Here is a 7,333-nt window from a genome sequence, read left to right on the forward strand (position 1 = left end):
GCCACCTCTTCCGGAGGGCCTTATGGGCTGTCTGGAGAAGGGAAGCAGCCCAAGTGGGCTGGGGCGCCACACCCCCCTAGGGCCCATGCGCCTAGGGTTGTGGGAAACCATAAGGGGGGCGCCCCTTGCCTGGGGGGCAAGCCCCCCTCCCCTTGGCTGCCCCCCCTCCCCCCCTCCAGATCTCATCTAGAGGGGGCCGGCCCACTTCCCCCTTCCCCTATAAATAGAGGGGTGAGGGGAGGGCTGCACACAACATCCAAGGCGCAGCCCCTCCCCTCCCCAACACCTCTCCTCCATAAGAGCTTGGCGAAGCCCTGCCGGAGTGCTGCAGCTCCATCACCACCACGCCGTCGTGCTGCTGTTGGAGCCCTCTTCCTCAACCTCTCCTTCCTCATTGCTGGATCAAGGCGCGGGACACGTCCTCGCTCCGTACGTGTGTTGAGCACGGAGGTGCCGTCCGTTCCGCGCTAGGATCTTCGGTGATTTGGATCACGTCGAGTACGACTCCATCAACCCCGTTCTCTTGAACGCTTCCGATCGTGATTTACAAGGGTATGTAGATGCACTCCTCTCTCCCTCGTTGCTAGATGACTCCATAGATTGATCTTGGTGATGCGTAGAAAATTTTAAAATTCTGCTACGTTCCCCAACAGTGGCATCATGAGCTAGGTCTATGCGTAGTTACTATGCTCGAGTAGAACACAAAGTAGTTGTGGGCGTCGATATTGTCAATTATCTTGCCGTTACTTGTCTTATTATGATTCGGCGGTATTGTGGGATGAAGCGGCCCGGACCAACCTTACACGTACGCTTACGTGAGACCGATTCCACCGACTGACATGCACAAGTTGCATAAGGTGGCTGGCGGGTGTCTGTCTCTCCCACTTTAGTCGGATCGGATTCGATGAACAGGGTCCTTATGAAGGGTAAATAGAAATTGGCAATTCACGTTGTGGTTTTGGCGTAGGTAAGAAACGTTCTTGCTAGAAACCTATAGCAGCCACATAAAAACTTGCAACAACAATTAGAGGACGTCTAACTTGTTTTTGCAGCAAGTGTTTTGTGATGTGATATGGCCAAAGGATGTGATGAATGATATATGTGATGTATGAGATGATCATGTTCTTGTAATAGGAATCACGACTTGCATGTCAATGAGTATGACAACCGGCACGAGCCATAGGAGTTGTCTTTATTTATTTATGACCTGCGTGTCAACATAAACGTCATGTAATTACTTTACCTTATTGCTAAAGCGTTAGCCATAGTAGTAGAAGTAATAGATGACGAGACAACTTCAAGAAGACACGATGATGGAGATCATGGTGTCATGCCGGTGACAACGATGATCATGGAGCCCCAAAGAAGGAGATCAAAAGGAGCAAATGATATTGGCCATATCATGTCACTGTTTGATTGCATGTGATGTTTATCATGTTTTACATCTTATTTGCTTGGAACGACGGTAGCTTAAATAAGATGATCCCTCATAATAAGTTCAAGAAAGTGTTCCCCCTAACTGTGCACCATTGCGAAGGTTCGTTGTTTCGAAGCACCACGTGATGATCGGGTGTGATAGATTCTAACGTTCGAATACAACGGGTGTAAGCCAGATTTACACACGCAATACACTTAGGTTGACTTGACGAGCGTAGTATGTACAGACATGGCCTCGGAACACAGAAGACCGAAAGGTCGAGCATGAGTCGTATAGAAGATACGATCAACATGAAGATGTTCACCGATGTTGACTAGTCCATCTCACGTGATGATCGGACACGGCCTAGTTAACTCGGATCATGTTATACTTAGATGACTGGAGGGATGTCTATCTGAGTGGGAGTTCATTGAATAATTTGATTAGATGAACTTAATTATCATGAACTTAGTCTAAAATCTTTACAATATGTCTTGTAGATCAAATGGCCAACGTTGTCCTCAACTTCAACGCGTTCCTGGAGAAAACCAAGCTAAAAGACGATGGCAGCAACTATACGGACTGGGTCCGGAACCTGAGGATCATCCTCATAGCTGACAAGAAAGATTATGTCCTAGAAGCACCGCTAGGTGACGCACCCGTCCCACAGAACCAAGACGTTATGAATGCTTGGCAGACATGTGCTGATGATTACTCCCTCGTTCATGCGGCATGCTTTACAGCTTAGAACCGGGGCTCCAAAAGCGTTTTGAGAGACACGGAGCATATGAGATGTTCGAAGAGCTGAAAATGGTTTTTCAAGCTCATGCCCGGGTCAAGAGATATGAAGTCTCCGACAAGTTCTTCAGCTGTAAGATGGAGGAAAATAGTTCTGTCAATGAGCACATACTCAAAATGTCTGGGTTGCATAACCGCTTGACTCAGCTGGGAGTTAATCTCCCGGATGACGCGGTCATTGACAGAATCCTTCAGTCGCTTCCACCGAGCTACAAGAGCTTTGTGATGAACTTCAATATGTAGGGGATGGAAAAGACCATTCCGGAGGTATATTCAATGCTGAAATCAGCAGAGGTAGAAGTCAAAAAGGAACATCAAGTGTTGATGGTGAATAAAACCACTAAGGTCAAGAAAGGCAAGGGTAAGAAGAACTTCAAGAAGGACGGCAAAGGGGGTTGCCGCGCCCGGTAAGCAAGCTGCCGGGAAGAAGCCAAAGAATGGACCCAAGCCCGAGACTGAGTGTTTTTATTGCAAGGGAAGTGGTCACTGGAAGCGGAACTGTCCCAAATACTTAGCGGACAAGAAGGCTGGCAACACTAAAGGTATATGTGATATACATGTAATTGATGTGTACCTTACCAGTACTCATAGTAGCTCCTGGGTATTTGATACCGGTGCGGTTGCTCACATTTGTAACTCAAAGCAGGAGCTGCGGAATAAGCGGAGACTGGCGAAGGACGAGGTGACGATGCGCGTCAGGAATGGTTCCAAGGTCGATGTGATCGCCGTCGGCACGCTGCCTCTACATTTACCTACGGGATTAGTTTTAAACCTCAATAATTCTTATTTAGTGCCAGCTTTGAGCATGAACATTGTATCAGGATCTCGTTTAATTCGAGATGGCTACTCATTTAAATCCGAGAATAATGGTTGTTCTATTTATATGAGAGATATGTTTTATGGTCATGCTCCGATGGTGAAATGGTTTATTCTTAATGAATCTCGAGCGTAATGCTACACATATTCATAGTGTGAATACCAAAAGATGTAAGGTTGATAATGATAGCCCACATACTTGTGGCACTGCCGCCTTGGTCACATAGGTGTCAAACGCATGAAGAAGCTCCATGCAGATGGACTTTTAGAGTCTCTTGATTACGAATCATTTGACACGTGCGAACCATGCCTCATGGGTAAGATGACCAAGACTCCGTTCTCAGGAACAATGGAGCGAGCAACCAACTTATTGGAAATCATACATACTGATGTGTGCGGTCCAATGAGTGTTGAGGCTCGCGGTGGCTATCGTTATGTTCTCACCCTCACTGATGACTTGAGTAGATATGGGTATGTCTACTTAATCAAACACAAGTCTGAGACCTTTGAAAAGTTCAAGGAATTTCAGAGTGAGGTTGAGAATCAACATGACAGGAAAATCAAGTTCTTGCGATCAGATCATGGGGGAGAATACTTGAGTCACGAATTTGGCACACACTTAAGAAAATGTGGAATAGTTTCACAACTCACGCCGCCTGGAACACCTCGGCGTAATGGTGTGTCCGAACGTCGTAATTGCACTCTATTAGATATGGTGCGATCTATGATGTCTCTTACCGATTTACCGCTATCATTTTGGGGCTATGCTTTAGAGACTGCCGCATTCACTTTAAATAGGGCTCCATCGAAATCTGTTGAGACGACACCGTATGAATTATAGTTTGGGAAGAAACCTAAGATGTCGTTTCTAAAAGTTTGGGGATGCGATGCTTATGTCAAGAAACTACAACCTGAAAAGCTCGAACCCAAATCAGAAAAATGCGTCTTCATAGGATACCCTAAAGAAACTGTTGGGTATACCTTCTACCTCAGATTCGAAGGCAAGATCTTCGTTGCCAAGAATGGGTCCTTTCTGGAGAAAGAGTTTCTCTGGGAAGAAATAAGTGGGAGGAAGGTAGAACTTGATGAAGTATTACCTCTTCAACCGGTAAGTGGCGCAGCTCAAGAAAATGTTCCTGAGGTGCCTGCACCGACTAGAGAGGAAGTTGATGATGCTGATCATGAAACTTCAGAGCAAGTTGCTACTGAACTTCGTAGGTCCACAAGGACACGTTCCGCACCAGAGTGGTACGGCAACCCTGTCTTGGAAATCATTTTGTTAGACAATGGTGAACCTTCGAACTATGAAGAAGCGATGGCGGGCCCAGATTTCGACAAATGGCTGGAAGCCATGAAATCCGAGATAGGATCCATGTATGAAAACGAAGTATGGACTTTGACTGACTTGCCCGTTGATCGGCGAGCCATAGAAAATAAATGGATCTTTAAGAAGAAGACAGACGCGGATGGTAATGTGACCATCTATAAAGCTCGGCTTGTCGCTAAGGGTTATCGACAAGTTCAAGGGGTTGACTACGATGAGACTTTCTCACCCGTAGCGAAGCTGAAGTCCGTCCAAATCATGTTAGCAATTGCCACATTCTATGATTATGAGATATGGCAAATGGACGTCAAAACGGCATTCCTTAATGGTTTCCTTAAGGAAGAATTGTATATGATGCAGCCGGAAGGTTTTGTCAATCCTAAGAATGCTGACAAGGTGTGCAAGCTCCAACGCTCGATTTATGGGCTGGTGCAAGCATCTCGGAGTTGGAACATTCGTTTTGATGAGATGATCAAAGCGTTTGGGTTTATGCAGACTTATGGAGAAGCCTGCATTTACAAGAAAGTGAGTGGGAGCTCTGTAGCATTTCTCATATTGTATGAGGATGACATACTGTTGATGGGAAATGATATAGAATTCTTGGAAATCATAAAGGACTACTTGAACAAGTGTCTTTCAATGAAGGGCCTTGGAGAAGCTGCTTATATATTAGGCATCAAGATCTATAGAGATAGATCGAGACGCCTCATTGGTCTTTCACAGAGTACGTACCTTGACAAGATATTGAAGAAGTTCAAAATGGATCAGTCAAAGAAGGGGTTCTTGCCTGTATTGCAAGGTACGAGATTGAGCACGGCTCAATGCCCGACCACGGCAGAAGATAGAGAAAAGATGAGTGTCGTCCCCTATGCCTCGGCTATAGGGTCTATCATGTATGCCATGCCGTGTACCAGACCTGATGTAAACCTTGCCGTAAGTTTGGTAGGAAGGTACCAAAGTAATCCCGACATGGAACACCGGACAGCGGTCAAGAATATCCTGAAGTACCTGAAAAGGACCAAGGAAATGTTTCTCGTTTATGGAGGTGACGAAGAGCTCGTCGTAAAGGGTTACGTTGATGCTAGCTTCGACACAGATCTGGATGACTCTAAGTCACAAACCGGATACGTGTATATTTTGAATGGTGGGGCAGTAAGCTGGTGCAGTTGCAAGCAAAGCGTTGTGGCGGGATCTACATGTGAAGCGGAGTACATGGCAGCCTCGGAGGCAGCACAAGAAGCAGTCTGGGTGAAGGAGTTCATTACCGACCTAGGAGTCATACCCAATGCGTCGGGCCCGATGACTCTCTTCTGTGACAACAGTAGAGCTATTGCCCTTGCCAAGGAGCCCAAGTTTCACAGGAAGACCAGGCATATCAAGCGTCGCTTCAACTCCATTTGTGGAAGTGTTCAAAATGGAGACATAGAGATTTGTAAAGTACATACGGACCTGAATGTAGCAGATCCGTTGACTAAACCTCTCCCTAGAGCAAAACATGATCAACACCAGAACTGCATGGGTGTTTGATTCATCACAATGTAAATAGAATATTGACTCTAGTGCAAGTGGGAGACTCTTGGAAATATGCCCTAGAGGCAATAATAAAATGGTTATTATTATATTTCTTTGTTCATGATAATTGTCTATTGTTCATGCTATAATTGTGTTATCCGGAAATCGTAATACATGTGTGAATACATAGACCACAACACGTCCCTAGTGAGCCTCTAGTTGACTAGCTCGTTGATAAAAAGATAGTCATGGTTTCCTGACTATGGACATTGGATGTCATTGATAACGGGATCACATAATTAGGAGAATGATGTGATGGACAAGACCCAATCCTAAGCTTAGCTCAAAGATCGTGTAGTTCGTTTGATGTAGCTTTTCTGAATGTCAAGTATCATTTCCTTAGACCATGAGATTGTGCAACTCCCGGATACCGTAGGAGTGCCTTGGTTGTGCCAAACGTCACAACGTAACTGGGTGACTATAAAGGTACATTACAGGTATCTCCGAAAGTGTCTGTTGGATTGGCACGAATCGAGACTGGGCATTGTCACTCCGTATGACGGAGAGGTATCTCTGGGCCCACTCGGTAATGCATCATCATAATGAGCTCAATGTGATCAAGTGGTTGATCACGGGATCATGCATTACGGTACGAGTAAAGTGACTTGCCGGTAACGAGACTGAACAAGGTATTGGGATATTGACGATCGAGTCTCGGGCAAGTAACATACCGATTGACAAAGGGAATTGTATACGGATTGATTGAATCCTCGACATCGTGGTTCATCCGATGAGATCATCGTGGAGCATGTGGGAGCCAACATGGGTATCTAGATCCCGCTGTTGGTTATTGACCGGAGAGTCATCTCGGTCATGTCTGCATGTCTCCCGAACCCGTAGGGTCCACACACTTAAGGTTCAGTGACGCTAGGGTTGTTAGGAAGACTTGTATGTGATTACCGAATGTTGCTCGGAGTCCTGGATGAGATCCCGGATATCACGGGGAGTTCCGGAATGGTCCGGAGGTAAAGATTTATATATGGGAAGTTGTCATACAGTCACTAGAAAGGTTCGGGGCATATCGGTATTGTACCGGGGCCACCGGAGGGGTTCCGGGGGTCCACCGGGAGGGGCCACCTCTTCCGGAGGGCCTTATGGGCTGTATGGAGAAGGGAACCAGCCCAAGTGGTCTGGGGCGCCACGCCCCCCTAGGGTCCATGCGCCTAGGGTTGAGGGAAACCCTAAGGGGGCGCCCCCTTGCTTGGGGGGCAAGCCCCCCTCACCTTGGCCGCCCCCCCCCCCTCTAGATCTCATCTAGAGGGGGCCGGCCCCCTTCCCCCTTCCCCTATAAATAGAGGGGTGAGGGGAGGGCAGCACACAACATCCAAGGCGCAGCCCCTCCCCTCCCCAACACCTCTCCTCCTCCATAAGAGCTTGGCGAAGCCCTGCCGGAGTACTGCAGCTCC

The sequence above is a fragment of the Triticum urartu genome, chromosome 2A (assembly GCF_056163025.1).
Source record: "Triticum urartu cultivar PI428250 chromosome 2A, HENAU_Tu73, whole genome shotgun sequence".
Taxonomy (NCBI): Eukaryota; Viridiplantae; Streptophyta; class Magnoliopsida; order Poales; family Poaceae; genus Triticum; species Triticum urartu.